General features: G+C 46.4%; 1 protein-coding gene across 4 annotated transcripts in view; it reads right to left on the bottom strand.

Moving 5' to 3' along the window:
• The window catches only part of Mgmt (O-6-methylguanine-DNA methyltransferase), a 239,404-nt gene that overhangs the window by 186,212 nt on the left and 43,816 nt on the right, over positions 1-9,376 (bottom strand). Inside the window, exon 1 of one of the 4 annotated variants that reach the window (XM_029536653.1) lies at positions 5,201-5,219. The exons of the other annotated variants lie outside the window; for them this stretch is intronic. The gene's annotated coding sequence lies outside the window, so the exon portion shown is untranslated. Of the gene's footprint in view, positions 1-5,200; positions 5,220-9,376 lie in introns of those variants that run through there. 4 annotated transcript variants of the gene reach the window in all.

The following is a 9,376-nucleotide window of genomic DNA, read 5'->3' as shown; positions in this document are numbered from 1 at the left end:
GGGTGGCCTGTCCTATCCGAGGAGAAGGAGAAGGACTCTGTGAGGGGGGAGGGGAGGGGAGAACAGCATTTGGGAAGTAAATAAATTAATTAACTTAAAAAAGTATGATACCCAATACACATAATGAAACTGGTAGGATTCAGTTTCTATAACCCGATTTAAAACTTAAAAAAACAATAAACCAGAAATTAAACAAGAAAAAATAAAATAAAATGATGGGGAAAGTTCTCTTCTCAGGCCCTGTATGTTAAAGTGATTTCCTGAAACCAAGAGCTGAAATCCACAGTGAAGCAAGCAGTCACCATCATTAAACAAAACGTGCACCCGCTGTTCTGCCAGCTGATGGCCTAATCAACACAGGCAAAGAGGAAGCCAGATTACAAAAACCAGCGAGGCTCAGACCTCTGGCAAGAAACTCAGAATGCAGAGGGGAATTCCTTAACATCTAAAGGCTGCTGAGTGACAAGCGGCCGGTACCCTCCTCCCCGAGCCTCCCCAGGTCAGTGTGGCAGGGGCCTCGGGCCTAGGCAGTGAGGCACAACCTACCAAGGACTTTCTACAGCACCTGCAGATGTCATGTAGGGAGAGCAGCCCAGCCTAAGCCAGCCAGGTGCCCCTCCTGCCAGTACTCTGGGCTCTAAAGCCACCAGCCAGCAAGGCTATGGGACTGAGTTCCTCCAAAGACATTGGACCTCAAGAAAGAAAAAGGACCCTGGACATCTCTGGTTTGAACCTTGATGATGCTAGGCTTCCCTACAACAGACCTGGAAGGAAGACTGACTGCCAACCACATTTTAGCTTTTAAAACTCCCACTGATCCGTCCTTGCCAGGCTCCAGGCTCAAAGGGAGTGCTAGCTTCAGCAGGATGCCCGCCTGTACGTCTCCTCACCTAGCAGGTCCTAAAAGACACCTGGGCATGGGAAGATGGATGTTTCTACTCTCTCCAACGCGCAGGCAGGTCTGAGGGTGGTAAGGAGTCCTGCCACAGACACTCCACCCTAACCATAGCGCCCAGCACCGTGGAGCTCAGACACTACTGGTTTCGAGATGCTATCTGGAATCCTGCTCATCAAGTCCTCCACAACTCCTCCTCTCGTGATCCTCCCAAGCCAGCAGGGCTGCAGTGCTATAAAACGAAATGTCCCTTTTCCTGGAGTAAAAGAACAAACCAGAAGGAAGAAATCTACCCCCAGACAAGTCAGGATAGAATCAGACTCCACAGGAGAAGGCATCCAAACAATAGGAGACCTGAGAAGCCTTGTCTCCCCAGGCACTTGGCCAGGACAAGCATGAAGATCCACAAAGGAACTCAGGAACAGCTTGCACAAAGCCCAAGACACCCAAATCCCAGAGCATTCCTGCGTCTCATCTTAACACTCTGAATTTCCGTTCTGATCAAGAATGGCTCATTTTCAGTTTGCTGTGAAAATGGGAAAAAAAAAAAAAAAAGCCAACCTAGGTTTCCTTCATTTTAAATTACTCCTCCTAGAGCCTGCTATGCTCACCCCCACGATAACATGAAGCCTCTCATGGGAAGGACAGGAGGTTCCCTGGCTGGTTGGTCTGCTGGGATAGTGTGCACCCAGGGTCACCCCCGCGTGGCCGCATGTCTCTTGCTGCCAACAGCACATTCCTTGTGGGCTGGAAAACTTCTAGCACTTCAGGTCCCACTAACGACAGAGCTACGTGTGACAGGCTGTCAGGAGGAAAAGGGGTGGCAGGCTTGCGCTCAACATGAAGTGTCAGCTCTTACAGTTGCCATGACTCGGAAAGCTTCAGCTCAAATGTGTCACAGCACAAAGTTCCCATCCTGCAGAGCTTTGCCAGCCAGGAAGCTAATGACTGCTTAGAAGACACAGAGGAGAGGGGGATGAGTAAGGTCTGAAGGAGACATGACCTTTCCCAATTAGAAAGATACCAAAGCTGGGGAGTCCTGTCCCACACAGGGGGAGGAGCCTCTGCCTCCTCATCACTGGGGAATCTTGAATGAGCTGTGGCATGGAGGACACATGCTGGTGAACAGCAAGGCTGGTTAAAACCAGCCATGTCCAGGAGGGCCCTTGTGGATGCAGTCACATATTATGACCTGCCTGGCTGCTTCCATGTATGCACATAGGGTCCTATGAACACCATGGGGCTCTGAGTCAAGTTACTCACCACTGGAGTCAGCTAGAACTGGGGACCTACTAGAATGCATAGCTCATGCTCAATAACCAAACCCATTGGCATACGCTCCCAGGAATTGTTTTCATAGCAGGTATCCACCACAGCCTTCACTGCTCAATCTCCAGCAACATGCCAAGATGGCAGATGCCTGCCATGCATAGGAGCACAGCCTGGGGGAGCCTTGCAGATACTTTCTGCTGCCTGATATGGGGGGTACTAGAAGTCACTTGGCAACCTTCTTCTTCTTCCTTCTGCAGCCTCTGCTAGATGCCCACTCCCAGGACTCCTAGATTCTATAAAACCAGTAAGTACTTGAAGGCCATGAAGGGCTGACCAAACTTGGTACATTGTCTGGAGCCATACCTCAAGGGACCTGCCCTATTCCACTGTGTTTAGATGGTTCTTGTGCCACTTAGCCATGCCTTCCCTAGACTCTAGGCAAGGACCTCTCCCACACAACCTAGGAATATCCAGGATAAATGGCCCCACTGTTACTGAGTCCAAGGACCTCAGTCCAGCACACAGGGCCTGCCCGTGTCTGAGCAGTCCAAGCCTAGCTAGCTCCTCTCTCTCCAACACACCAAAACCAACTACCACTCAGCTCACAGAGCCCAGTGGCAGGCTTCTCTTATATACAGACCCCAGGTCTTAAAAATGGCTCCCCATGAGGCAGTTCCTATCCTTCTCTCCCTTCCACTAACAGTGGGTGAATTCCATGGAAACCATCAATAAAATCACTAGCCCTTCCCCAATTCCTCCATTCCTGGTGGGAAGATCTGATGTTCCCTGATGCAAAGTCACTGGATGCCACCTTCATCCCTAGTACATGAGCCAGCAGAATTAGAATTAAGCCCCCTTGCCCTTAAAAACTAAGTTCTCAATGGCTCTAGAGCAAAGGATTCTGGGAGTAGAACCTGCAATAATTTATGACTTGGGATCCTGAATGGAAGAGACTGATTTCTAGACATGCTCAGTGGCTATGACCATACTAGGCCTTGACAGGCCCACCTCACTCTTTAAGGGACAGCCACCACCCTGCCCGAAGACCACTCTGCTTCAGAAACACACTCACTGCCAAGCGATTAACCCAAGGCTCCAGTCACACAGCCAGGGATTTTATGTTCTAAATTAGTTACATTATACCCAGAGCCTATCAGTGGTTTGATAACTTGAACATATAATTCCATACCTTTTGCTCTTTAAACAATAATTCAGTCTAAGCCTGCCACCGAAGCCAAGATTTCCACACTGAAAGTGCACTTTCTGTTTGATTAAACACTAATAAATGCAAGAATAAAACCCCAGTCTTTTATCTTACAGTAAATTCTTCAAAGACCGTACACTCTAACAATTAATTTCTTCTCTAGAGAAAGAGACAGGTCCTTCCTCTCTCAGACAGCTTCACAGTCTAAAATCTTAATTACAACCGTTAAACGCAATTTATTATAGTTCAGGGTTTACAGAAAAATGACATCATAGCATGGGTTCTTGGGTTCCTGAAGTGACCCGTCAGTCAACAGGCCTCTGGCGAGGGACTCTAGACAATCCTTGGTGGACAGAAAGAAATACCATGGTCCTTCTCACGGCTGAGAAACCTGCGCACAGAGTGTTAACCCTCACTCAGCAAAGTATGAGTCACCACCATGCAAACACATCTATATACAAGGAGATACATATAAAACCTCAGCATTTTTCCATGTGTATTTAATATTTTAAAATTTACAAAGTATTTTCAGATTTCTTGCATAAAATAGAATGTATTTGGGGGAAAGTGTCTCAGAGGAAGGAGGTACATATTACAGAACAAAAAAATGTTGGGTTTCCACCATCACAGAATATGGACCCAGATCATGGACACTGGACTCATGATCACATGCAATCTACATGTTCCTGACACTCACAGAGGCACCCAGTGTAGCCTGTCACAAACCCACCCACAGCCATCAAAAACATCCTTCTATTTGGGTCCCCCCAATTAAGATCACAAAGAGGGTAGATATCTCCCCAAACCACAGGCAATAATTAAGTGTTACAGAGCCACACATCAGCTACAACTGTCTCAGAGTCTCATTCTCTCTACAGGTGACAAAGACATAATCCATCCTGTTTGAAGGCTGGAAAACTCAAAGGAAGATTTCATTCAGTGAACAGACCTCAGCTGTATGGAAAACGCATTTACCTAGAGTAACAGTAGACATCTGGACACGGACAGAAAACGGACAGGAACAAGACTAACCCGGGTCTCAGAAGACTCTGAGCTCAGAATGGCCTCTCTGATCACCTTGAGCATATGTAATGCATTTCCTCCTGAAACAGGGATACTGTATGGACCAAAGAGGGGAGAATGAGAAGGCATCCAGAAGCCCTCCTCGTGGACTAACCAATCATCAGAAAGTAAATAATTATACATGGTCTCATCAAAGGTCAGCTTGAGCCATGGAAGGGTAAACTGAGGTAGAACAATTTCGAAAGCAGCCAAATGGGCACAGGTAAGCACCAACTGTAAGGTGGCAGGTCAGGAACAAGCAGCAAGACAAGGAGTGGACACCACAGAGAAGACACAACCAAGCAAACTCTGGAGAGACTATAGACGGCAGGAAACCGGCTCTTCAGGATGCTTGGCACACCCAGGCTTGTAATGACAAATGACACACATTCTGCATTTCTGGGCAAAAGCTAAGGGAGCCATCTTGCCAATAAAGTAATGACAACCAGTATAGAAAACGCACACTAAGCTTGAAGTCTGCCTCTCAGTATCTAACAGCCTCTCAGAACTCAGTAGAGACATCCCAGCTGAGCTCCCGTATGAGTCACCCCAAAACTCCCTAGGTGACACTGCCTATGAACTTAGCGAAGGGAGCCCCTCCCTTCTGCAGCCACACAATGGTGTTCCCTTCCTGATACTCACATCTGGAGTATACATATCCTCAGATCTGAGCACTTACTTAACAGACCCTCCTTTATCTCCTCCTAAACACCATCAGCCAGTCCCTCTTGGGGAAGCCCTTCTATATTTCTAATGCCAACACTCACCAACTGATCCTCAGTTTGAATGTTTTTAAACTCCCAAAGGTCTCTGTGTGTCTCTGGTGGCTTGTTTCATTTTTGTTGAGTACAGGAAGTGTTAGTGACATCTCAGATGACCAGTGAGCTCTGGGTGAGCTTCCAAAACAAAATGATGACCGACACTCAGAAGGCTGCATCTTCAATCTCACTGTAAGGATTTGAAATGGGGAAAGGGTGTGGACTGTTTCTATGCCCTGAACTTTTGATTAAAATTAATGTAATAGAAGCTGAATGCTGTAGTAGTTACTTTTCTCAGAAGCAACTTAAGAGAAGTTTATTCTGGCTCTCTGTTCAAGAGAGTCAACAGCTCATAGGAGGCATGGAGGTGGGACTCGTAGGTGGGGTGGCAGGGGGCATATGAAAGCCATAGCTAAACCTCGAGTGGCATTCCTCAGGAGCCATCCATCTTGTTTTTTGAAAAAAGGGCAGTTGCTGGCCTGGAATTTTCCATGCTAGGTTGGCTGGCTAGCAATCCTCAGAGATGCAGCTGTCTCACCTCCACAGGGCTGGTGATACAAACATGCACCAACATACCTGGCAAATTGTACACGGTTCAAAGTCAGTGATGTCACTGCATAGACAGCACATCTGAGACTGGGTCTTTTCCTCAGTCCCTGTCTTACTCTTTTTCCTTACTATGGATCTCTAATAAGAAGTACAGACATTCAAATGCCTGTTGGGAATTACAGTCCTCTGGACTTGGACTAGTATCTGTTGCTGTGGGATGATATGCCAGGCATCGGCCCACCCATGCACACTGTACTTTGACCCTGTGTGCTCACACCACTCACTGGACAGCTCCTGGTGGCCATGTTCAAAGAGTCACAATATTGTGTTTTGGTTTTTCAAGATAGAGTTTCTTTCGCACAGAGTAGCCCTGACTGTCCTAGAACTCACTCTGTAGATCAGACTAGCCTCAAACTCAAAGAAATCTGCCTGCCTCTGTCTCCTGAGCACTGGAATTAAAGACATGCATCACCACTGCCCAGCAAAAAGAGCAACAGTCTTAACCATGCCTAGCATCTGCAGCCTGCTGTTGCTACAAGGATGTGCATATTCTGTTTGTTTGTTTGTTTTTCGAGACAGGGTTTCTCTGTATAGCCTTGGCTGTCCTAGAACTCACTCTGTAGACCAGGCTGGCCTCAAACTCAGAAATCCACCTGCCTTTGCCTCCCAAGTGCTGGGATTAAAGGCGTGTGCCACCACGCCCGGCTCAGGATGTGCATATTCTCTCTAGGGGATAGGCACGATCTCAGACTCAACTGATTTTCCAGTAAGTGAGCCAGCTTCACGACTCACCTCCACAAGGTGTTACACAGGATCCATGTCCAGGACATCCCGAAGCTTGACCTAGAGGAAGAAGCACTGCTCTATAGCCAGCTGGAAACTCCCTCCTACTTAGAGCAGTACAGATGGAATCTGCAACACAGTACCTCTCTATTCTAAATTATAAGTGTTAGAGTACCCAGAGTGGTCAGTCATGGCAGGGGCTTTAGTACCTAGGGAAGGAACAGCTTGGAACCACACACCTGTCCTGCACATGTGTTCCAGTTCTGCCAACCAGTCATCTACTGGATGCTATGAATCCCCTCTGCAATTCTGTCCTGAACTGTCCTTTTTGTCCTTCAGCCATTACAGGAAGTCAAAAGACAGAGAGGAACCGATCCCAGTCCTTTCTCAGGCTTTGTTAGATTGCTTAAGTACAAGTCAGAGTAGAGAGCTGACCAGACTCAGGAGAGTTTGTGCATCTAGCTCCCTTTGAGTAGGATGGACTCACTGTCTGTGTCCTCTAAGAAAATCCCAAGGAAAGAGGCTCATAATCTACAAGGCACCTTCTCTGGCTTCTGGAGGGAGGCAGTCCAGGATCAAGACCAGGATCAAAGATTCGCAAACTTGGGGACAATCAAAGGCCCATTTTCCATTCTTGCCCTTTCTCACCATGCCCTCACATGTGAGAAGGAGATCTTCTTTAGGGACTCTTTCATCTGTGCACTAACCCCATTCCTGAGGGCAACAGCTTGTGACCCATCACCTCCCAAAGACCCCACATCAAATCTCTCACCTTAGCTGTTCACTTTCAACATTTGAACCCAGGGAGACTCTGACACCCAGACTGACATACATGCTGTCAGCAAACAGGATGGAGCTATCAGATTAGATGCGGAGGGAATTTAAGGCTTTAAATGAAAAAAAAAAAAAACTTTAATGTAGAAAAATCACTATCTTATCTAAAGTTATTTGATTTGAGATATTTGCTATTTATGTGGGAAATGTATATATAAAACCCACATCCGCACATAGAATCTACACAGTAATAAAAACAGAGACCAACCTGTAACTGATTTATTGGCAAATGACACAATGACTAAAGTATTGTGCAAATATTTTTTCTTGGAAATAGGGATTATTACAAAATTATCTGTAAGCTATACCCCAGCTCGGTTCACATAATTGAGTAATGTAATTATCTCTCCCTTGCACTAACCTATCCTCGCTACCATGAAGGAAACCTCAACAGTATATTTAAAAACCTAACAAAAATGTACAACTTTGAGGCATTATGGCAAAATCCAACAATATCTCTATCTCTACAAAGATAGAAATCCATTCTTCATTCAAGATTCATGGATAGAAAACCTCACAGACTTGCAGCGCTAGTTCTAAAGATAACTTGAATGAGAAGAATCCAAACTTCAGCTTTTTAATCCTCACTTTTCTTACTCTCTAGCCCTCTTTCTCTCTTTTCTTTCCCCCCTCTCTACCTTTTCTCCTTTTTCCCTGCCTTTCTACAATAAAGCTCTAAAACCTTAAAAAAAAAAAAAAAAAAAAGAAAAAAAAAAAGAAACACAGAATCCAAACTTCAGTGGCAAAAGGGTTTGTAGCTGCCTGCTTCTTTAGACCACTACGCTGCATCCCACAACTGTTCAGGGGGATCTGGCACATCAGCTGCAGCAGGACACAAAGGCACAGGGAAGGCAGAACAAGCCCTCCACCTTACCTGGGAGAAGAGAACAACAAAAGCCCACGTGATATTCAGCAGGCTGACACTTACAGTCATTTGAAGATGTCTTTACAAATTGGAGTCTTTCCAACCTCCATTGTCTCCACACACTGAGCCAGGATACCTTACAGAAATGGCTACTGAAGGTTCTGTCCCTAGTGCCCTGTAGGGGACCCCTGACCTCACAGAGTCCCAGTGTCTTCCAGGAGATACCTGCCCTCACAGACCACCACCTCCAACTGTACTCTACTGGAGGAGGGGCTATGCCCTCACAGAGCACCCACTCCAGTGATGAAGTTGGGGTTCATCCACCTACCCTGTCCAAGAGAGTTCCATGGTAACTGGTGCTAGGCATCATGTCCATTAGATACAACTTCCTAGACATGTCTGCAACTTCGAAACGGGAAATACAAATTTTATTATGGTAAAAATCAGTATATGCACACATACACACACACCATGTTAAACATTTTGTACATACACTAATTCAGGAGTATTAAATAAACTCAGCACATATGGCCATCACCTCTGTTCATGTCCCAAACTTGTTCCTCATCTCCAGAAGATGCCATATCTCCTTGAAACATCCAGCAGCCCCTAGCCCTGGGAATCACCATTCCGACTCTCTAACTCTGCATGTCCTGGGAGCCTCATGTAATAGGACTCATAGCAAACACATGCCTTTCATGGCTGGCTTTTTCAGTGAACAGGATATCTCCCAGGTTCACCCATGCTGTAATGTCTGATCCTAATATTTAAGGCAGAAGACCATCCCCTCATACAGACATGGCACACTTGGGTTAGCTACCAAGGAGGAGTGGGCGCTTTTGCCTCGGGCTGATGTGTTTAGAACTGTTAGGAATGGACACTTGTTGGACCACTTGTTGAACCTGCTTCTTTCAGTTCTGTCAGCCATACCCCCAAAATCTCACTATTCCACCCATTCTCTCCCAACCACATCTAGAAGTTTCCCTAAGAACGCCCACCAACCTGTGCTTTTCATAAGCCACAGAGCTCTGAAGGGCATTTGCATGCACCATCTCACAGGTGTTCTGTGCCAGGACACAGCCCTGCCACATGACACCACATCAACTCAGTGGATGGACCTCCTCCATCCACCCACAGACCCAAAGCCAGCACAA

The sequence above is a fragment of the Mus pahari genome, chromosome 1, assembly GCF_900095145.1.
Source record: "Mus pahari chromosome 1, PAHARI_EIJ_v1.1, whole genome shotgun sequence".
NCBI classification, from domain to species: domain Eukaryota; kingdom Metazoa; phylum Chordata; class Mammalia; order Rodentia; family Muridae; genus Mus; species Mus pahari.
Note: the sequence above shows the minus strand (reverse complement) of the source record. Positions and strands in the feature narration are given on the sequence as shown.